A 24,630-nucleotide genomic window follows, 5' to 3' on the forward strand; every position below is an offset into this window, starting at 1 on the left:
ACAGCATCTGTGGAGAGAAAGACAGTTAACGTTTTGAGTCCGTATGCCTCTTCTTCAAGAGCTAAAGAGAAGTAAAAATGTGATGAAATTTATACTGTTAAGAGGGGTGGAGCAGATGAAGCTGGATAGAAGGCCAGCGATAGGTGGAGGCAAAGGAGAGATTGCCAGAGATGTCATGGACAAAAGGGGTGTTTGTCAACACCTTGTTTAGCCAGTACCACTATCATTAACACCTCTTTGTCTTTTGGGAGCATGTTTCCCTTTGGTAACTAGATGAATTTAATATCAATAAGCCTGACCTCAAAAAAATGATACTGGCCCCACAAGAAGTGGTGGCATAGTGGTAATGTCACTTAACTAGTATTCCAGAGACCCAGGGTAAAGCTCTGGGGAACTGGGTTCGCATCCCACCATTGCAGATGGTGAAATTTGAACTCAATAAAAAAATCTGATTTAAATCTGAATTAAAAGTCTGATGATGACCACGAAACTATTCCTGATTGTCGTTATAAACCCATCTGATTCACTAATGCCTTTTAGGGAAGGAAATCTGCCATCCTTACCTGTGACATGTGACTCCAAACCCACAGCAATGTGGTTGACTCTGAACAAGTGAAAATAGGTGTAGGCCTACCCAGTGATGTCCATATCCCATGAACGAATAAAAAAACTCTCTAATTTTAGGAGAAACGGTTTTGGTTGTTGGAGGTCAGTATTCTCAGCTGGAGTTCCACAGGGTAGTGTCCTAGGCCCAACTATCTTCAGCTGCTTCCTCAATGATCCAATCAGAAGCTTGCTGCTGATTGCACAATGTTCAGCACCATTCACGACTCCTCAGGTACTGAAGTAGACTGGACTAGCGATATAAATATTGTGGCTCAGAGGCTAGGAATCCTGTGGCGGGTAACTTGCCTCCTGATTCCCCAGAGCCTGCCCACCATCTAAAAGGCACAGGTCAGGAGTCTGATGGAATACTCTCCACATGCCTGGATGAGTAAACTCCAACAACACTCAAGAAGCTAAACACCATCCAGAACAAAGCAGCCCGGTGATTGGCACCCCATCCACTAACATTCACTCCGTCCATTACCAATGCACAGTGGCAGCAGTGTGTACCATCTACAACATGCACTGCAGGAACTCACCAAGCCTCCTTAGACAGCACCTTCCAAGTCATTGACTGCTAGCTTCTAGAAGGACAAGGGAAGAAAATGCATGGGAACCACCTGGAAGTTCCCCTCTAAGCCACACACCATCCTGAATTGGAAATATATCGCAGTTCCTTCATTGTCGCCTGGTCAAAGTCCTGGAACTCCCTTCCTAACAGCGTTACCTCCACCGCATGGACTGCAGTGGTTCAAGAAGGCAGCTCACCACCACCATCTCGAGGGAAATTAGGGATGGGCAATAAATGCTGGCCCAGCCAGTGATGCCCACATCCCATGAATGGACTAAAAAAATGACTCCTACAAACTGACAGAGTGATACCCGTTGGCTATGCATAGCGATCAAAATTTACCCCCATAGATTTGAATCATAAAGAATTTCATATGCCACCACAATTCATTTTTCTGCAACTTCTCAGTGCTTTTTCCCAAAAAAACTGATGTGCAAACCTTTGTGATGTTTGATTATTCACTTGGCCCATATTCTACTTTGCTGCAGTTTTCACAGAATGCAGTTCTTGAATAAACAGAAGACCTCAATATGGTGTTGGTCAGCCAACTGTTGCTGAACCCTAAACTACCTTTCTCCTTTATTGTGCATCCTTTATATACTGTAGGAGTGCAGTCTACCGTGATAGTTTCTGGCAAAACTACCTGCTGACTGCGCTCTTGAAAAGTTCTTGTGCCACTGCAAATAGATAATGTTACATGTGGTCCCCTACTTGGATGTCTAACCATGAATATTTTCTGTTATTGGGACAATTTAAATAATTTTGGTGAGCTCCTTGACCTTCAAGCGTCCTCCTGGAAGAAGCCTGTGTGGCCAACCTGCTGTAGAATGATCTTGTTTTGAAATGTAAAATTTAAAAGATTTTCGCCCACTCTTGTGCAGTCAAGCACACTGTGCTTGATAGTGGAGGCTTTCAGTTCTTTAAATTGTAAATACTCCTTGCACCATTCATCACCAATGCTGGATGCCAAAAATGAACAGGCATCCTTTTGTGTCAAAAACAGTTGCTCTGTAATTCTATCTGCCACCACAAACGTCATAACTGGAATGAAATTTCCGCTATGTTGATGCTGGTAAAGCTCCAAGTTTTGTCACTTGCAAAGAGCAATCCAGGCAGTCTCAACAGTTATTCTATCTGCAGACTATCAAACACATTAGGTACCTCTTTGTAACGGGAGTTCACAAATCTGACTCAGGACTTCTACCTTTAGTTCTTGCTCTCCCTCCATGTTGTTCAGTCTCACTTTTCTTCATATTTGAGTTCTGATGAAGGCTATGAACCCGAAAAGTTAAACCATCTTTTCTCTTTTAGATGCTGATGGTTCTGCTGTGTGTTTACAGTATTTGCAATTATTGATATTATCCTTTTCAATTAATTGTCACCTATGGTGTAAGGCTCAGGAAAGGCAAAATGGTGACTAACAATCAGATAACTAAATGGAGAGTTGAGTGCCTCCTCGACTATTTGCACCTTTTGGGGGAAAAAAACCTCAGATTTATCTGCTGTGCGCAAGACTTTTAGCAGAACACTTCTACTCTGATATCTCAAAGAAATGCAGTATTGTAAGCAGTGTAGATGGAGGAGTAAAATTATAAAGCAATATTGATAGATTAAGTGAATAGCAAAGTTGTGGCAACTGGATTTCAGAGTGGACAAATGAGAGGTCATCCACTTTGGACAGAAAATTGATAAAATAGGGTACTTTCTAAATAATAAAAAGGTAGAAACAGTAGAAGTCAAAAGAGACTTGGGAGGGTATCCAGGTAAACAGATCAATCAAATGTCTTGAACATGTACAGAAAATAATCATAAAGCTTAATAGAATGCTGGTTTTTAATATCTAGAGAAAGTCAAAGTTAACATTTCACGTTGATGGCATTAACTCTATTTCTCTGTCTAAAGATACTGTCTGGCCTGCTGAACAATTCCAGCATTTGTTGTTCTTAAATTGAGGTTTGAAATATTTGTACAGGCTGAAGAATAGGAAAACACTCTTATTTAAATGGAGAGAGACTGCAAAAACCTGTGGTACAGAGGAATCTGGGAGTCCTGGTACAGGAATCTCATTGAATGGCGAAGCAGGCTTGAGGGGCAGTATGGCCTACTCTGCTCCCATTTCCTATGATCTTATGATCATTAGTATATAACTCCAATGTTTATTCACATTCCACTTATTGATAGATATGCAGCCTTTCTCATTGAAGTAAGTAGCAAGCTGCACTTATAGTCAGCAAGTGTTTCATGACAAAAGCCGTGCTGTGCTGCAAATTGACGATAATAAACACTGCCCAGTAAGCTGGTTCACTACAGCCTTTCTTTTACAAGTAGCAATAGAAGGGAAGGCACACAGCAAAACTGCCACGTGACCTCTACAGCTGACCCAATTTGCACCTCCTGGCTGCAGTGTTTGTATCCATGGATGTCAGCAAATTCCTTCTATTCTAAAGTCCCACGGCACAGTTAGTGCCTCAGATACTTATTTCCATTTTCATGATGAGAGCATAATATCTAATTTCAAGTGAGACTTTATTATTTCCTCTGGAATTCTTTGCTGTATAATAAACTTGTCAGATTGCGAAATCCATCTACTCTGCCTTCTAGGTGACAATTGTGGTATTTTTGACCCTGACCCTTAAATTTGCTTGCAAACCTTGATGCTAAATCTGTTGAAAAGCTTCACACTTTAACTTAATAATGTTTATATATTTGGCATTGCATATCTTTAAATTTAAATCTTTAAAGTGAAACAATCTGTGCAGCATCAGAAATATTTTCTTAACTATGTTCCAATTAATAAGAGCAAACAAAAGCCAGTTACCCTGGAACGTTAAGTCAATGCCAGTCTTTGACATTGTTAAAATAACATAACACCCACTGAGTAACATGAGAATAGAGTCGACTGGATATTTTACCTAATTCCAATTTTAACTGTGGTGCGAGTGTAGCATGTGGAAGCTTGGGCAGGCGGGAGTGTCCATGACTGTACTGGTATGAGTCCTGGGTCATTTTAATTCCTCAACACCATCTTCCAGAATGGACTCATGCCCAATACTAATAACAATTCCAAGGAAGCTAGTGGTCAGAAGCAGGATTTTGTGCTGCAGGAGGCCAGTACTGGGCAGCTAAGGTAAGCTGTCTCGACACTGTGGTAAGTGGTGAAAAAGGGGCCATGACTACTGTCAGTAGTGGAGGAGGAAGCCCAAGCCATGATGAGAACATAATGTAAGGAATAGGAGAAGGAGTAATTATTCTAACCCTCAAGTATGCTCAATTGTCGAATTGGAGCATGGTTGACCTTTTATCTCAACTTCACTTTCCCACTCACCCTCATGTCACTTTATGTACAAAAATCTATTTACTTCTGATTTGTATGCTCAATTGTTGGGTGTATTCAAAGCCCTCTGGGGTAGAGAATTCCTAACGCTAAGTGAAGAAATTTCTCCTCACCTCAGTCCTAAATGACAACCCCTTTTTCTGAGACTGTGACCCTGTGTTCTTGACTCTATACTCTCCAACATCTACCCTGTCAAGCTCCTTGAGAATTTTATATGCTTCAGTGACATCAGCTGTTGTTCATCTAAACTCCTGGAAATATAGACCTAGCCCACTCAATCCTTTCTCATAGAACAATTCCGTTATCCCAGGAACCAATCTAATTAACCTTTTTTCCATTTCCTCTAAGTATATCTTTTCTTCCTCAGCAGTTAAATGGTGAAGGCACAAATCCATTGTGCCATCATGCTCCTCTTGGTTCCAGATCAACCTTAAAGGAAACAAAGGCTTCAGTGTTTCATGAGTGATCTGTTGTGGCCCATTTAAAGAAGCTTTGGTCCACTTAACACTTTCTACCATGGGTATAACATGTGTGGCGCAAACTTTGCCTATTGCTCGTTCAAACAACGGCTAAGGATTATGATTGGCATGTTACAAGTAGGCGCCCACATATTTCACCCCTCTCCTATTTTTAATTAGTTCTGTTGAAGGGTCATGAGGACTCGAAACGTCAACTTTGTTCTTTTCTGCAGATGCTGCCAGACCTGCTGAGTTTTTCCAGGTAATTCTGTTTATGTTATGGAAATTACAGTGACTGTACCTGGAGTGGGAGTAGAGTATTAAGTAGTGCATTTCCATTTTCAGCTCATTATTTTCAGATTTCAGCTGGTTGGAGGCTGTGAATACCAAATGCTATTTCATTTTTAAAGGTAAATTTTTATTTCTCTCTTTTTCAATTAATGAATTTTAGAAAATACTCCAGATATTGTTCTTTAGTAAAATGGGGCACAGACTGAAAATGATTTTGGGACGCTTACCTTCCTGTTTATGCTGGTTCTCTGGCCACTGCCAATTTGGTTCTGGCCTATAGTTGGGCATTGATATCAATTTTAAGGTGCAACTAGGATACCCTCTGCATGCTCTATATTTGTTGCATTGAGTAGCTTAACCAAAAAGCAGTGCAAAACCATTTTCACATCTTATTTTTATGGGGTCATGAGGAACAGGATTGGGTACAAAAATACAGTGGCTTCCTGCCAGGCAATGTTCAGCCTGCCCCGGGATTGTCTTCTACCTACGGCCGAGGCTGTTGGCTAGCTCAGTGTAGAAAGTGGCTGATTTCTGCATGCCACCTGCTCATTTTGTATCAAATGTTAAAATCTATCCAGTGTCTTCAGGCTTTCTTAAAAACCAGACATGTCAGGATTTATTGCAAGTGCAGAAGATTGGGAGAAGTAGTAATGAATCAACCACTACTAAGGTTACATAGTGAAAAGCAGCATTCGTATAAAGGCACACCGACAATCTGTTGTGCATTCTTATCTGTAATTTCCTAAGCTTCTGTTGTGAGTTGGGCGCTCTACCTTCATCTGAAATTTTCTCCCTATTGGTACCCTTTAGTGGAAGATTGATAGAAACTATGTATGATGTAAGTCACACAGCAGTTCAGCCTTCTGGCTGTGAATGTGTTCCTTGAATAAAATACCATTATTATTATTATTATTTTTTGAGATTTCCGTCAGTTACATCAACTGAATGGGACGGCCTCTTGAGAAAAATCACAGCATAAAAGCCTGTTTTTCGTATGCAGTCACATGGTAGGGAACAAAACATTTCTTTAATCACAAACTTATTAGGGAAATCAAGCCACAGGGCAAACAAAACATTTTTTTATTGTCAAAGAATGCACAACAAATAGCACTGGGAGCTTACCATACAGTCCCGATTACACCACTCTGATAGACCATGTACTTCAAGCTACTACTTATGAATCGGGTTTATTGAGATGTAAAATGAAGCAAAAGTAAGAGTAACCACAGACAATTTTATAAGATTACAAGGCTTTACTCAACACATAAGGAGTAACTTTAAATTTTGTCAAAATGGATGGCAGTGGTCAGTTGCCTGTTATATACTCCATCTGAATCAGATGAGATAGATCATGGCTGGCAGAACCACTGCCCATGCTGAGGTTGAAAGCTACCCCTTAGTACCTGTTTTAAAACAATAAATATGTCAATGCTTTCATTTATCTTGAAGTAATACAATACTCTTATTTTGGAATAATACCCATGGTGTGATGTTTACATGTGAAATCATATATTCAATTGATCCAACTTGTTAGCTCCACGATGAAGTAGAGATTCAATGAAGAACTTTTTAACAGAGCTCCAGTTGTATCCCCTTTCCACTTTGAAGATCACTTTGGTATGATCCATACACACCCAGCCCAATAGACCCTGCCGCATTCTCCTTCCTGATGGCAAAAATTGGGAGAGTTGTCCCATAGAATAGTCAAGCAACAGCTTGACATGCTCAAGCTCTCAGAATCATATGCTTCAGTCAACATCCCAAGCTTCTCCATCATATCTGTACTGTCCCATCAGTAAGATAGACCCACCAGAAGTGGGAGGGAATGGCCTGGGAATCTTCAATGTTGACTCCAGACCTTATGAAATCTCACAGAATTAGGGCAAATATGGGCAAGGAAAGCTCCTGCTCTTTGTCACCTATTGTCTTCCCCCAGCTGATGAATCAGTATTTCTCTATGTTGAATGTCATTTGGAAGAAGTACTAAGGTACAAGGGCACAGAATATACTCTGGGTAGGGAACTTCAATGCCTATTGTTAAGAATGCCTCGGTGGCGCTACTGAGCGAGCTGGCTGAGTCATGAAGGACATAGCTGCCAGACTGGGCCTGTGGGAGGTGGTGAATGAGCCAATACAAGGGAAACATCTCTACCTTATGCTCAACAATATACCTATCACAGATTCATCTATCCATGAAAGTATTGGTATCCGCGACCACCCTGCAGCCCTTTTGAAACAAAATTCCATCTTTACAGTGACAATACCTTCCATTGTGTTGTGTGGCACTACCAACATCCAAAATAGATAGATTGGAACAGATCAAACAGCTCAAAACAGTTCATCACGATGTGCTGTGGGCCATCAATAGCAGCAGAATTGTATTTCAACACAACCTGGAACCTCACAGCTCAGCACATCCCACATTCTATCATTACCAACACTTCAGGTGACCAACCCTCGTTCAATGGAGAGTGCCAAAGAGCATGTCTGGAGCAGTATCAGGCATACCTAAAAATGAGGTGCCAACCTGGTGAAGCTATAGTGCAAGACCACATGCATACTAAGCAGCAGCAGGAACATTCTATAGACAAATCCAAAACCAACTGATCAGATCAAAGGCCTGAAGTTTGCCACATCCAATCTTGTATGGTGGAGGACAATTAAACAATGGGAGGAGATGGCTCCACATTCATCCTATTTTCAATGATGCTAGCATGCTTGTGCAAAGCGTTAGCAACCATCTTCAGCCACAAGTACTGAGTTGATGATCCATCTTTGCCTTCTCCCATCATCACAGAAGCCACTTTTCAACGAAATCAATGCACTCCATATCAATGCCTCTAAACTGAGCCATCACATAGCAGCCCAAAAATTTATGTGCAGTCTGCGCACATCAGTCCCTTTGAGGTAACAACATGTGTGCCTGTGCATAAAAAACTTAAAAGGCTCATGTACTTAAACAAATCGATCACACACAACAAAAAAAGTTAGAGAACTCTTTTGGTCACTGTTTTATTAGGAGATAGCTAAACACACTGGGATACAGTCATGGCTATGGACCCCAACAACATCACAGCTGTAGTCCTTGTGCTTCAAAACTAGTTGTATCTCGAGCCAAGCGCAGTTACAAAACTGGCATCTACCCAACAAAGTCAAAAATTGCTCATGTATGTCCTGCCCACAAAAAGCATTACAAATCCAATTCAACCAATTGCTGCTTTCCACTTTCAATCATCAGCAAAATGATGGTATGGGTCATTAACAATAGTGCTTGCTCATCAGTATCCTGCTCACTGATGCTCAATTTACTTTCTAGGGCTAAATATTGGCCAAGACACCAGAAATAACTATCTTGCTGTTTGAAATCGTGCTATGGGATCCTTTTTATCCACCTGAAAGGGCAGACAGGACCTTCATCCAAAAACTGGCACCTTCCTCAGTACGGCACTGGAGTGACAGCCTTGATTTTTGTGCTCGAGTCCCATATCGGTACTTGAGCTCCAACTTTCTGACAAGCTGAGAATGCTACCAATTGAGCCATGGCTGAAACAGCTAAGGTGAAAGTGATTGCCCTTAGCAACAGCGCAGCATTTGAGCAAGTGAGACATCAAGGAGCTTGAGTAAAATTGAAGTCACTGGGAATCAAGGGAAATCTGTTCACTGGTTGGTGTCATACCTAGCACAAAGGAAGATGTTTGTGGTTGTTGAAGGCCAATCATCTCAGCCCCAGGACTTTGCTGGTTTTCATATTTCCATGACCATCTTCAGCTGTTTCATCAATGACCCCCTCTCCATAATAAAGTTGGAAGCGGGGATGCTTGATGATGATTTAACAGTGCTCAGTTCCATTAGCAACTCCTCAGATAATGAAGCAGTCCATGTCCACATGCAGCAAGACTGGATAAATCCAGGCGTGGGCTGATAAGGGGCAAGTGACATTCATGGCCAGGCAATTCCCTAAAATCAACACCCTTGGGGATCACTATTGATCAGAAACTTAATTTGACCAGGCACGTTATTGTGGCTACAAGAGCACATAAGCACATCATGACTGTAGTGTGTACCATTTTAAAGAGCATTGCAGCAACTCCCAAACCCCAGACTTCTACCATTTAGAAAGACAAAGGGCAGAATTTTATGAGCTGGCGAGCGGGGATGGGGCCCGCTTGCCAACGCATAAAATGACATGCAGTGACGTCAGGCGGAACTCCTGATGTCACCGCGCCCCATTTAAATTTTCAGGAAGGCGGGGGCGCAGCAAAATCAGCTGCGCGCCTGCCGACCTGTCAATGGCCAATTGAGGCCATTGACAGATCAATTAAAGTAATTAGCGGACCTGCCCGTCCAGCCTTAAGGTTGGCAGGCAGACCAGGAGCCCCAGCGGGAAGTAGAAAAAATATGAAACCTCATCCGCAGGTGGGATGAGGTTTCATGTAAGGTTTTTAAAAATATTTTTTTCTTTTGGAAATTATGAACATGTCCCAACTCATGTGACTGTCACATGAGGGGACATGTAAGGGAATTTTTTTTTTCTATTTTTAATAATTTTGAACGTAGAGGCGATCTTCCTGAGGCAGCACTTAGCCTCAGGGAGATGAGTATGTTCTTTTGTGCGCATGCATACTCTCAATTTTAGGCATTGCCCCCCGCCCGCCCACACAGGGAGCACATAGCACTTCCATGTGGATGTCACGCTGGGTGGGCCTTAATTGGCCCACGCATGTAAAATGGCGCTGCGCCTCTGATCGAGGACATCGATCAGAAGCACGCCTGCAGGCGTCCGCCCATCAACTTCCCCCCCAACGGGGGAAAATTCTGCCCAAAGAGTAGCAGGCACAAGGGAACATCACTGCCTTCAAATACCCTTCCATTCGCACCTTTCTGACATGGAAATAATATTGTCATTCCTTCCTCAGTGCTGAATCAAAATCCTGGGGCAGAATCTTCTGGTCGGCGGGTGGGGGCAGGCCCTGCACACCGACGCGTTAAATGACGCCTGGTGATGTTGGGCGTGTGTCCCAATGTCATCGCATGTCATTCCGATCTTCGGTTCGGCGGGCACGCACCGGAGTCGGCTGCACACCCGCCAAACTGTCAAAGGCCTATTAAGGCCATTAAAGAACTAATTAAAGTACTTGTCAGGGCTGCCCGTCCAACCTTAATGACGGGCAGGCAAAGAGCCCAGGCAGCCATCACATTTTCCATGGAACCTCATCCATGGGCAGGATGAGGTTTCATGAAGGGTTTATTAATTCAGTAAAATGTTTTATGAAAATTCATAAACGCCCCAGCTCATGTGACAATGTCACATGAGGGGACATGTCTGAATAATTTTATGTTTTTATTTTTCACATCTTTATGACTGAATTTAATCTCCCTGAGGCAGCTCCGTGCCTCACAGGCCCCGACTCTCCCTCCTCCCCCCACCCGCACAGGTAGTGCTGAGCACGTCCGGCTGCGCGTCACGCTGGGCGGGCCTTAATTGGTGACACGCAACTGTTCGCGGGCGGCGATCAGCCCTGCACCGCTCCCGACTGGCCCGCCTGATGGAGAGAAAATTCTCCCTCTGGAAATCCCTACCTAGCAGCACTGTGGAAGTGCATTCCCCACACTGGCTGCAGCGGGACGAGGCTGGCTCGCCATCACCTTCTCGAGCGCAATTAGGGATGGGAAATAAAAAGTGCTGATCAGCAACACCCAGATCCTGTGAATGAATCAAAAAGAAAACAAACTGGGCCATCGGAAGGAAGTAGAGTTAACTTCCCCAGTGGTACAACACTGGCAATCAAAACAGCATTTAGGTACACAGGAATTCCTGAAGATTCTCCTGATGTTGATTTAGTGGATTGTCCTGCACCAATAATGGCGGTTATCTATGATGCCGATTAAACAATCCATCTCATCAGACCTAAGCATGGCTCTTAGAAGTAACTTTAACACATTCATGAAGAAGTCCATTTCCTCCAAAATAGATAATGAAGCTGTCAGATTTTTATGAGAAGCACCTTACATTTGTTGCAATGGTGACAAGTAATAAACTCCCATAACAAATGATTAAGACATAAAGAAGTAATTTCACAAATGAACACTTGCAGTGTTTATTGTTCAACTTTGGTGTCACATTTGATCCATAGATGAGCTTCCAACCACCTATTTGCACCATCACTGAAATGACCTTTTCCAACCTTAGTAAACATTGCTTCACTTTGTCCCTGCCTCAGCTCATCGGCTGCTGGAACCCACATTGATGTCTTTGTTACCTCTAGGCTTGGTTTTTCTAACTTACTCCTGGATGGCCTCTCGCATTCTACCCTCTGTAAATTTAAGGTTTTCCGAAACTCTGCTATCCAACCTTTCTCACACCAAGTTCATTTCCCCCCACCACCCATGGGCTTACTGACCTACACTGGCTCCAGATCAAGCAATGCCTTAATTTTAAAATTCTTATTCTTGTTTTCATTTGCCTCCCAACGCCTTGCCCCTCCCTGTTATCTCCTGCTGCCGCATAACCATCCAAGACCTCTGTATTCATCTAATTCTGGCCTCTGGAGCATCCCTGATTTGAAGCACTTGACCACTGCTGGACAAGCCTTCAGCTGCCTAGGCCAGGGGTTGGCATTTTTTTTGCCTGAAGACCCCTTTTAAAAAAAATTGTCATAAACAAAAAACTATTCGGAGCCACAACATAGAAATTTGGCATTTCTAAACCAAATGCTTGGCAAATTGTCTTTTTTTATTATCAGTTATGGGATGTGGGCTTTGCTGGCTAGGCCAGCATTTATTGCCCATCACTAATTGCCCTTGAGAAGGTGGTGGTGAGCTGCCTTCTTGAACCGCTGCAGCCCATGTGGTGTAGTTAGACCCACAGTGCTTTTAGGGAGGGAGTTACAGGATTTTGACCCAACTACAGTGATGGAACGGCGATATATTTCCAAGTCAGGATGGTGAGTGGCTTGGAGGGGAACTTGCAGGTGGTGATGTTCTCATCTATCTTCTGCCCTTGTCCTTCTAGATGGCAGCGGCCGTGGGTTTGGATGATGCTGCCTAAGGAGTCTTGGTGAGATCCTGCACTGCCTTTTGTAGATGGTACACACTGCTGCCATTGTTCGTTGGTGGTGGAGGGAGTGAATGTTTGTAGATGGGGTGCCAGTCAAGCAGACTGCATTGTCCTGGATGATGTTAAGCTTCTTGAGTATTGTTGGAGCTGCACTCATCCAGACATGTGGAGAGTATTCCAACAAGCTCCTGACCTGTGCCTTGTAGATGGTGGACAGGAGTCAGGAGGTGAGTTACTCACTGCAGAATTCCTAGCCTCTGACTTGGTCTTGTGGCCACAGTATTTATATGGCTAGTTCAGTTTCTCGTTAATGGCAACACCTAGGATGTTGTTCTTGCGGGATTAGGCACTGGTAATGCCGTTGAATATTAAGGGGCGATGGTTAGATTCTCTCTAGTTGGAGATGATCATTTCCTGACACTTGCGTGGCACGAATGTTACTTGCCACTTGTCAGCCCAAGCTTGAATGTTGTCCAGGTCTTGCTGCATTTGGACATGGATTGCTTCAGTATCTGAGGAGTTGCGAATGGTGCTGAACATCGTGCAATCACCAGCGAACATCCCCACTTCTGACCTTAGATGGAAGGAAGGTCATTGATGAAGCAGCTAAAATAGTTGGTTCTAGACACTACCTTGAGGAATGGTTGCAGTGATATCCTGGAACTGAGATGATTGACCTCCAACAACCACAAACATCTTCCTTTGCAATAGGTATGACTCCAACCAGTGGAGAGTTTTCCCCCTCATTCCCATTGACTCAAGTTTTGCTAGGGCTCCATGATGCCACACTCAGTCAAATGCTGTCTTGATATCAAGGGCAGTCACTCTCACCTCACCTCTGGAGTTCAGCTCTTTTTTCCATCTTTGGACCAAGGCTGTAATGAGGTCAGAAGCTGAGTGACCTTGGTGGAACCCAAACTGAGCATCAGTGAGCAGGTTATTGCTAGGCAAGTGCTGCTTGTTAATACTGTTGATGACCCCTTCTGTCACTTTACTGATGATTGACAGTAGACTGACGGGGCAGTAATTGGCTGGGTTGGATTTGTCCTGCATTTTGTGTATGGATCATACCTGGGCAATTTTGCAAATGGCTGGGTAGATCCTAGTATTGTAGCTGCACTGGAACAGCTTGGCTAGGAGTGCGGCAAGTTCTGGAGCACAAGTCTTCAGTATGATTGCCGGAATATTGTCAGGGCCCATAGCCTTTGCAGTATCCAGTGCCTTCAGCTGTTTCTTGATATCACATGGAATGAATCGAATTGGCTGAAGATTGGAATCTGTGATGCTGGGGACCTCCGGAGGAGGCTGAGATGGATCATGCACTCGACGTTCTGCCTGAAGATTGTTGCGGATGCTTCAGCCTTATCTTGTGCACTGATGTGCTGGGCTCCCCTGTCATTGAGGGTGGGGATATTTGTGGAGCCGCCTCCTCCAGTGAGTTATTTAATTGTTGACCACCATTCAGGACTGGATGTGGCAGGACTACAGACCTTAAACCTGATCCGTTGGTTGTGGAATTGCTTAGCTCTGTCAATCACCGCTAATGCTGTTTGGCATGCAAGTAGTCCTGTGTTGTTGCTTAACCAGGTTGACAGCTTATTTTTATATATGCTTGGTGCTGCTCCTGGCATGCCCTCTTGCACTCTTCATTGAACCAGGCTTGATCCCCTGGCTTGGTGGTAATGGTAGAGTGGGGGATATGTTGGGCCATGAGGTTACATTCTGTGTTTGACTACAATTCTGCTGCTACTGATGGCCCACTGCACCTCATGGATGCCCAGTCTTGAGTTGCTAGACATGTTTGAAATCTATCCCATTTAGCACGGTGGTAATGCCACACAGCATGATGGAGGGTATCTTCAATGTGGAGGCGGGACTTTGTCTCCACAATGACCTGTGCGGTGGTCACTCCTAGCGATACTGTCATGGACATATGCACCTTCGGCAGACAGGTTTGTGATGATGAGGTCAAGTATGTTTTTTCCTCTTGTTGATTCCCTCACCACTGCCGCAGACCAAGTCTAGCAGATATGTCCTTTAGAACTCGGCCAACTTGGTCTATGGTGTTGCTACCAAATAATTCTTGGCAATGGACATTGAATTCCCCTGCCAGTGTACGTTCTGCACCCTTGCCACCCTCAGTGCTTCCTTCAAGTGGCGTTCAACAACATGGAGGAATCCTGATTCATCTGCTGAACGGGGGGGTGGGGGGGGGAGCTGAATGGCGTTATGGAATAATCAGCAGGAGGTTCCCTTTCCCATGTTTGACCGGATGCCATGAGAATTCTTGGATTCCGGAGTTGATGTTGAGAACTCCTAGGGCAACTTCCTCCCAACAGTGTACCACTGTGCTGCCACCTCTGCTGGGTCTGTCCTGCAGGTAGGACAAGATGTTCTCAGGGATGGTGATGGTGGTGTCTGGGACATTGTCTGTAAGTCAGTGACTATGTGTGTATGACTATGTCAGGCTGTTGCTTTACTAGCCTATGAGACAGCCCTCCCAATTTTGGCACAAGCCCCCAGATGTTAGTAAAGAGAACTTTGCAGGGTCGACAGGGCTAAATTTGCCGTTTGTCGTTTCCAATGCCTAGTTGACGCTGCGTGGTCCGTCCGGTTTAATTTCTTTTTATTTACTTTTTAGCTGTTTGATAGAACTGAGTGGCTTGCTAGGCCAGTTCAGAGGGCATGAAGAGTCAACCGCATTACTGCGGATCTGGAGTCACATGTAGGCCGGACCAGGTGGAGATGGCAGATTTCCTTCACCAAAAGGAGTTAGTGAACCAGATGGGTTTTTACGACAATCGACAATGGTTTCATGGTCATTATTAGTCTTTTAATTCCAGATTATTATTGAATTCAAAATTGAAACTTGGTCGCCAGAGCATTAACTTGGATCTCTGGATGTGACAATAGCACTACGCTGCTGCCTGCCCTAGGTGTCTCTGTTGTAATGCATAATTTATATATAAGTAAAATACATACATGGAACTTGTGTATCAATAGAAAATAAAATTAAAAAGAAAATAAATCTAACCGATTTACGCACACTGTACTGACAAAATTTTGCAAAAATAGCGACATCTTTAAATCAAGCTTTAAATTATGATGCCTAGAATTTAGGACATTTTTTCAGATATTGATTCTGATGATAAAAAAAACTTCTAACAGCACATTCAGAATAATTTATTGTCTCAGCTGTGTCAGAAACAACAATGGCTGCAACTATAAAACCTGTTCCTCAAAGCAAAGGCATTATATATAAGCATAGTGCCGCCATGCCACTTGTAAAAGGTTTATTTAGAGCATGATAATGTTTTTCGTTAAAACAAACATTTGACCATAAAATGCAGCATAATGATTAGCTTTTTGTCTCCAAGGCAAAAACAATGCTCTTACTTTTCTTGACTTTTGTTTTAGACTTTTTCACGTTAATGTGATCCAACTGGAAAAGATTGAGAGCTGCAAGGGAGATGTATAAAACCACATGTGGCTCTGGAGCCTCAAGTTGCACTCGCCTGGCCGAGGCCTAAACTCTGGAATCCCTTCCTAAACTTCTCTGCCTTGCTCCTCTCTTTCTTGCTTCAAGACACTCCTTAAAATCCACAACTTTGACCCGGGTTTGGAAATTTGCTCTAATATCACCATATATGGCTTGGTGTAAAACTTTGCTTTATAAACTCCAGTGAATAACCTTGGGACATTTTACTACATTAAAGGTGCTATATAAATAAAAGTTGCTCTTTTGCAGCTCCTGAGTAGGACAGCAGAAAGTGGATAATGGAGAATAAGGAGAGTCCAAGTTTAAATTAAAGAATTAGAGGAAAGCAGAGACAAGCATAGTTCAGGTGGGATATGTGGCTCAACGTATGAATTGATAATCCTCAAAAGGTGTCCAAGAGATTTGAAGTAATATCAACTCAGGATTTTAACTTCAAGAAACCCCTTAATTGCAGGAGTGTATTAGAATAACCTGAGGCCAGTAAAGCAGAAACCAAATCATTGACTTAGGCCTGAATCTTCTGGTCGGCTTGCGGGGGCGAGCCATGCTCGCCGACGCGTAAAATGACACAAGATACCGTTGGGCATGCGTCCTGACATCACCGTGTATCATTCCGATCCTCAGTTCAGCCACGTTCAGCAGATTTGGCTGCACGCCCGCCGAACTGTCAAAGGCTTATTAAGGCAATTAATTAACTAATTAAACTGATTCTCAGGGCTGCCCATCCAACCTTAAGGTTGGCAGGCAGGCGAAGAGCCCAGGCGTCCTTCGCATTTACAGTGAAACCTCATCCACGGGCGGGATGAGGTTTCATGGAGTGTTTATTAATTAAGTAAAATTTTAAATTAAAATTCATTGACATGTCCCAGCTCATGTGACACTGTCACATGAGGGGACATGTCTGAATAGTTTTTTTTTAAGTTTTCATAAAGAAAATAATCTCCCTGGGAGATTCCTGCGCACATGCACGAAAGAGTGCAGGCCTGAGCTCTGTCTCCTCCCCCCACCCGCACAGGGGACGCTCAGCGCTTCCGGGTGCGTGTCACGCTGGGCGGGCCTTAATTTGCCTGCCCACAGAAAATGTTGGCGCGCAGCCGATTGCAGGTGGCGATTGGCTGCCTGCCCAACCTGCGTGACGGGGAGAAAATTCTCTCCTTAGTGTTCGGCAAATATTTTAAAATTTCAAAGATAACTTTTTCCTTCCAGTAATGAACTAATTGTTGGCACTGGAAATAAACAATTTAATTATTTAATTATAAATAAGAAGAATGAATTCCCAAATAGTAAATAGGTTGTTTTAAATAAAATTGAACATATGTCCGTTATAGTAGTTAAAGAAAATGAAATATCAATTTCTATGTTCATTGTAGATTTGCATCAGGAAGTATTAAAATGCTGAATTTTCTGCATCAGCTACCCTCACATCCCTTCCAAAAAATTAATATTATGCCTTTCACCGTCATATTCTCCTTTGGATTTTCTTTCCAGTAAAAAGGGTATATCTACAGTGTAAGTAACAAGCTGATGTCCCATTGCACTTTCTACAGAATCACTTGTCTTCGCAAGTTATCACATTCATATAATTTTGAATTGTCAGTTTTTTTGTTGCTTTGTAAACTATTTTAAAGCTGTTGTTAACTTTGGCTAGTTCTCTAAACTGATATGTATGTTTCACGAAAATGAATTGGAAAGGAGGACAGATAATCAGGTTGTTGGGGTGAAATGGCTGAGATTTTCAAAATAACTACTGAAGGAAACATGAAAAAAAGTATCCTTTTTCATTCTAAGAATGTAAAATTAACATTACAAATCAGAACAGGCTGTACAACGACAGATATGATACTTGAACTTACAATCCAGAGGTTATGAGTTCTAATGCCACCATGACAAAGTTGTGAAATTGAAATTTTTGGCCAATGACAGAGAAAAATTGACAATAAAACTTGCTGGATTTTTGTAAATATTCAACAGTTTTGCCAATGTTAACACCAGAGATGTGGCAGCTCCATCCTGCAAGGGGCCTACCTCTGCATGTTCAAAGCAACTGCCTGTATCAAATCATAGCTTTCTTTTAAAATGGAAATCAGGATCCTATGATCTAAATAGATCGCCATTTTGGGCAGAATTTTACATGCCCCTTCCAGTGGGTTTGCAGTTGGGGTGGGAGGGGGCAGCTGTAAAATTCCCCAGGTGGCTTTCCTGAGCTACACGCCCACCTGCAACCTGTTTGAAATTTTACAGGGGGCGGGTGAGGCCCACCCACCCTTGCCCCATTTGAGCCCCTTTGGTGGCCAATTGTGATTTCTGTTTTCGGGTCTTGGTTGCAGTTCGGTAGGTCTGAAGAAGCCTTTGTAGTCATACGTAGGTTAACTGTAAGTCTTTGTCGACTCTTAAAACAATGTACCAATATACAATAAAGGATACAAGCAAAGAGCTGTCTCCATGCTTGCTGGTACATGTGGCTCTGTCCCCCAACACTAGATTGACCCTGGGTGCAGGTCATGTGCTCTCTTACATTACTGTGTGGGCTGTACTGTACTCAGTCCCACATTAACCCTACTTGTGCCAGACCCTCATACGACACATCCCCCCCCAGTCTTTATCAAATGTATTTTAAGTGATTATAGTGTACCTCATGTCTTACATTGTTATTACTATCAGATATTTACATTGTCATTTCTACATACCCTATCTCCCCCTTCAAGTCCTTGAATTCAAAGGTTCAGAATTCTGGAGACCTTATAACACTTACATATCTTGTTTGCACTACTGTTAGAGGAGTAGCAGGCTCTATTGCTGCTGGTTCTTCCTGTAGGTTTGGAGATTATTCTGGCATCTGGGTATGTTTTCATCCTTTTCATCCATTCTTTCGTTGAACCGCTCTTGCTCTTCCCTGGCTGTTGCGCTGATCGGTGGTTTCTTGCAGGGTGGATGATCATTGTGCTCATCTGATTGTTGTTTCTTTCGCTTCTTCCATCGTCATGTGGGTCATTGCAACGTATGTGGAAGTTTATGTTTCAAAAATGGAACCCTCGTTCCCACTTGTTTCATAATTTTACCCAAATTTTTGAGTACTTCTTTCCTAGTTGTTTTTCAAGCTTATGAACCTTTTCATTCAGTGCAGCAACTACTCTGGTAAGTTGAGTTTTCTTTGATTCAGAGTTACCTGCAGAACTCTTATATAAGTTTGACAAGTTCACCTGGGCATTCAGGTCTGTTTGGAATCTTCCTTCCATGGTCACTGACTGCTCCTTGTGCTCTTCCAATTCACTCATTAATTCATAAGTCTATTTCATAGAATTTTTCTTATCTGCTTTTAAAGTCTGGATTTGCTCTTCCACATTGCATATCTCAGCCTTCATGTTGTTCAGATTGGACCAAAGTTCAAGAAGTTCATCAGTTTTGGTTGTTGATTCTGCTTTCAAGCAGCTGTTCCTCTTTCGTACTTTACTGGGGATTTTCTGTCCCTCTTTTTAAGTTTTATGCGCTCCATATTTGGCAAAGGCTTTTAATATTTCATCAAACCTGGTTGAGGATTCATCAATGCCTGGCATTAGGAATACCAAAAGTTCACCAAACCAATATAAAAAGAGGTTAATCTGAACATTTTTTGACTTTCTACTTAGACTCGATGTACTTCAGTAGTTTAGAAATTCTGTTCTCAAGGATGTCAAATTTTCTGTTAGGTTTTGCCCTTGGATAAGTCCAAATTGTTGTTGTTGAGTGGAATTGTGATCCATGGTTAAATTTTTAAAAGTGTATGTTCTGCTTTAAGAGCTTTCTGAATTTCAAAATAGTGCTACTGTTCACTTGGAGACAAAGGGATTTCCTGCGCCTGCTGTTTTTGGCACGCTCCACGACAATGGCAATTGGTCTCAGCTTGAAAAAGAAATTTTCAACAATGGCTGCCTGGATCAACTACCTGCAAAGTCAGTCTAACCTCAGTGGCGGGGAAACTATTGGAAGCAATTCTGAGGGACAGAAATAATCTACACTTGGAGAGGCAGGGATTAATCAAGGACAGTCAGCATGGTTTTGTTAAGGGGAGGTCATGTCTGACCAATTTGATTGGTGAATTTTTCAAAGAGGTGACCAGGTGTGTAGATGAGGGCAATGCATTTGACGCAGTCTACTTGGACCTCAGCAAGGCTTTTGATAAGGTCCCACATAGGAGACCGATAATGAAGGTAAGAGCCCATGGGATCCAAGGCAATTTGGCAGATTGGATCCAGAATTGGCTGAGTGGCAGGGAGCAGAGAGTGATGGTCGAGGAGTGTTTTTGTGACTGGATGCTTGTGTCCAGTGGGGTTCTACAGGGATCGGTGTTGGGTCCCTTGCTATTTGATTAGACTTGAATGTAAGAGGATTGATCAGTAAGTTCGCGGGTGACATGAAAATTGGTGAGGTGATAAATAGTGAGGAGCATAGCCTTAGATTACAGGAGGATATAGATGGGCTCGTCAGATGGGCTGATCGGTGGCAAATAGAATTTAATCCAGATAAGTGTGAGGTGATGCACTTGGGCAGGACAAACAAGGCACGGGAATACACGCTGAATGGTAGGACCCTGGGAAGTACCAAGGATCAGCAGGACCTTGGTGTGCATGTCCACCGATCCCTTAAGGTAGCAGGACAAGTAGATAAGGTGGTTAAGAAGGCATATGAGGTACTTCCCTTTAATAGCTGAGGCATAGAATATAAGAGCAGGGAGGTTATGCTGGAACTGTATAAAACGCTGGGTTGGCCACAGCTAGAGTATTGTGTGCAGTTCTGGAATCTGCATTATAGGAAGGATGTGATTGCACTAGAGAGAGTGCAGAGGAGATTTACCAAGGTGTTGCCTGGGCTGGAAAGTTTTAGTTATGAGGAGAGATTGGATAGACTGAGGTTATTTTCCCTGGAGCAGAGGAGATTGAGGGGGGACATGATTGAGGTGTATAAAATTATAAGGGGCATAGATAGGGTAGACAGGAAATAATTTTTCCCCTTGGTGGAGGGATCAAAAACCAGGTGGCATAGATTTAAGGTAAGGGGCAGGAGGGTTAGAGGGTGTGTGAGGAAGAATTTTTCAGCCGGAAGGTGGTGTGAATCTGGAACTCTCTGCCTGAAAGGGTGGTAGAGGCAGAAACCCTCATAACACTTAAGAAGTATTTGGATGTGTACTTGAGATGCCATGGCATACAAGGCTATGGGCCTAATGCTGGAAAATGGGTTTAGAATAATTAGGTACTTGTTTGACCGTTGTAGACTCGATGGGCCGAAGGGCCTTTTTCTGTGCTGTAGACCTCTATGACTCTATGATAGCATCCTCCTGCTTAGCATCTCACTTTTTTAAGTAGTAAGTTTGTTGAATCCTGCTATTTGCTTTCTCTCATATGAGAAGTCGCTATCCTCCTGGATTATTTAATTATTTTTTTCTGTTTCAGAGCGAGTTCAGAGATTGGGTTTTAGTGATGGGTTTTTTCAAACTGCACTTCTGACTCTGAATTGTTTAAAGATTTCTGAGGACTTGCTGTAGCCTGGAGTTTTAAAAGATGTAGCTCATCCCTGCTGTGTACTCTAGGATTAGAAGCTGGACTTCCAAATAAGATTCTTACGTTGCAGTAAGGAACTTTAAATTTCTGCCCTCAGCCTCCAAACTTATCTTTAGAGTTTTTTCCTGGCAATTTTTCCTCTGTGCCTGTTATTCCGGAGCTTCTTTTCAGGTCAGACTACTATGCTGAATATTTACTTCGTCTTCCAGCATTTTAGTTTTTTTCTGCATTTTTTGTGAGGTGTTGGATTTTTCCACAAGCTGCCACCATGTTGTAGGGTGTCGTTACACTATTGGTAGGCCTTCATTGTAGTAGGTAGGTTAATTTTAAGTCTTTATTGACTCTTAGAACTATTTACAAATATACAGTAAAGGATACAAGCTAAGAGTGGTCTCCTTTCTTGCTGGTGCACACAGCTCTGTCCAATGTTACACTGACCCTGGGTGAGGGTCATGTGCTTTCCTACATCACTGTGTGGGTGGTACTGTACTCAGTCCCACAGTAACCCTATATGTGCCAGACCCTTATAATACAGCTTCTCACCCAGATGCATTTTTGAGGCCGGTGCGAGGAGGTCAGGGACAGAAAGGAAGTATAATGAGGTTGCCTGCTTGGGCCTCGGGCATAGATAGGGGGGCTGCCTTCCTTATGGACCTCCTTTCTCAATCAGGTTCCTCTCCCCTTCCTCCTCCTCCTCCTCCTCCCCCCCCCCCCCCCCCCCCCCCCCCACACCAGGGCCTCCCCTACACCCCTGCTGTAAGACTCCCCACGCTTAATTGGTTCTGGGCTCCTGGCAATTAGAATCTGGGGGCTGCCTGTAATCCCAGCAGTGACCACTGCTCCCAGTGGCACTGCTAGTACTACAGAGCTGCTGACCAATCAAATTAGCCAGCAGCTCTGAGACAGGGCTTCTTTAACCATGGAGCATTAAACAACTGGAAGGCTGCTGACACCAGCGGGGACATGTTCCCTGACGACTTTTTTGGTAGTGGGGTGGGAAACTGGAAATCTGAAAAATCCTGCCCATTAAATCAGAAATGTTCAGTGTGTGTGCCGCGCAATGTTGAACTGTGGGTCTTGCACATATTTTGGGACTTGTTAGACGAATCTTGACAAATTTCATAGAGGTTGTGCTGTTCAAGTTTTGACTTGTGTTTCTGGATGTACTTCCAGTGGACCCTTTGAAAATTTGGGATGAGTGTGTTTTTAAAAAGATTTCTGAATTTGATACCAGCAATATTAACATCTAGAGGAATTCTATTTAAAAATAATAATGTTTTAAACAGTCTGATGATTCTCCTATGCTCTTGCATCTGTACACCAGGTTCTCTCCATTTCTTTGTAAGCAGTCATTTTTCTCCTCAGCTCTCTTGGAATCCCAGAGGATTCTATTAAGTCGGATTGACTCCAGCAGGGAGTCCGGTTGCCGTAGTAACAGCCATGCAGCATCTGACACGACACTATAATTACAAGGTACCTGGGAGCCATGTGTGTACGTGTATCCTTGCCACTTTGTGGCATCTCTGTCAAGTCATTGTTTATATCGGGGTGGTTTTGTATTATTCTGGTCTGGTTGAAGCCAGCCAGCTGCATCAGCACGGTGGAGCCCTGGGTTACCGGTGAAACATCTCATTAGGAAGAATAAGGGAAATCTCAGTGGACCCTCACTGCAGTCACGTTGGTGACTTTTATACTAATTAACAAGCCATCCATACGGAAGAAAGACAACAAAAATGACAGAGTGCCATCTGCCATTAAGTCAGTTAAATCCAAATTATTATTGAAACTAAATTAAAGAAATGTGTACTTTTGGTCTGCACAGAATTAAATAAGGATTTCAGCATGAATGATTTGAGTTAGCAGCAGCTGTGTGGTTGTGAAAAGGGACAAGGATTGCTACTCAGTCACTTTATCAGGTTCAGATAAACAATAAACCTAGTCAAAACAGAAAGTTAAATCTCTGTGAGCATTAATAATGGGATAGAAATGGATTTAAAAAGTCACAAAGTATACGAATTTAGCATAGGACAGCCTGCACCCAGTCAGCCCAGATGTTGTTCCAACTGCCAAATTTGTGGTGTCCACATTTTAAGCATCCCAAGCAGACACCTGACATTGGTGTTTGGTCCCCTTGAATATGTTACCTGAGGGCCACTGCCAGGGAGACAGTCAGCCAGACATGGATGATTTCACTCAGGCCAGCTGCCAGTGGAGGAACAACCTGTGTAAATGCTGGTCATCACACACTAATTACTGCGCTATTCATTGAGGAGAGTATTAGAAAACTTCACCTTCTTAGACCCAAGTGTAGGGAATTCCTTCTTACAAATAACATTATTTCATGAGTTCATGCAGTCCAGCTTCTTGAGACCACTCAGATGGCTCCTTTATTTTTGCCTCCCTTTTCTGTTTTACTTGTCCTCTCCTGAAAGTGACAACTTGCACTGGGAATTGATCCACAGGTGCCAGGAGCCCCATAGGACTTAATTCAAGTGGAATTAATACAGGTGCGTGCCATGGCAGTGCAGGCTCTTTGACCTTGGGGGCATCGCAGCCAAACCTGATCTGTCCTTTCCCATCCATATAGGCAGACCTTTTGATTGGAGTTCACCAAATAAGGATCAGGAGTGGGTATTCTAGGTGAACTTTCCTCTCTATTTTGGGGCAGTATTTTTTGATATTTCTTTCTCTACATTGACTCTGTTCTCTAGTTAACAATGCTTTGGGCAGAATTATTTTAAATCTTAATGTAAAAATAACATTTGTACAGGTAGTTGTGATTGATGTGCAATTACACTTGTGTCATTAGCAATCTCAGAATGAGCTTCTCCCAGGGGCTGAATAGATAAATGGCCTGATGTGGCATTGAATCATATAGACTGAGAAGGAACCACTTTTGATTCCTTGCCTGTACCAAGTCAGATGACCATAGCTAGTAGAACAATTTTCCTTAGTGTCCCCAAATTTAGGAAAGGGAAATCAACCTGGAATTCCTGACCACCATGTGGTGACCGATGCTAGAAGGTATACTGAGTGGGACGTCAGATTTGCACTGGATTGGACTTGGATATGATGGCACCAGTGATCCAATAGCTTATGAATGCTGTCTAAGCTTACATGTGATGAATTGCCACTGAGCAAATCCTAGAGAGCTAATGGGACCTCAGTGAGAGACAGTATTTTAAGGAGAGGAAGGAAGATTGGAAAGAAATTTGGGGGGATAAATTGATTACATTGAACCTTTAAAGCATCATGCTGATTTTATAGTTGTATTGCTTTG

The 24,630-nt window shown here is 43.0% G+C and overlaps 1 protein-coding gene across 1 annotated transcript in view; it reads left to right on the forward strand.

Moving 5' to 3' along the window:
- The window catches only part of ank2b (ankyrin 2b, neuronal), an 882,930-nt gene that overhangs the window by 225,579 nt on the left and 632,721 nt on the right, over positions 1-24,630 (forward strand). The window lies entirely within an intron of this gene.

Source organism: Carcharodon carcharias, chromosome 1, assembly GCF_017639515.1.
Source record: "Carcharodon carcharias isolate sCarCar2 chromosome 1, sCarCar2.pri, whole genome shotgun sequence".
Taxonomy (NCBI): domain Eukaryota; kingdom Metazoa; phylum Chordata; class Chondrichthyes; order Lamniformes; family Lamnidae; genus Carcharodon; species Carcharodon carcharias.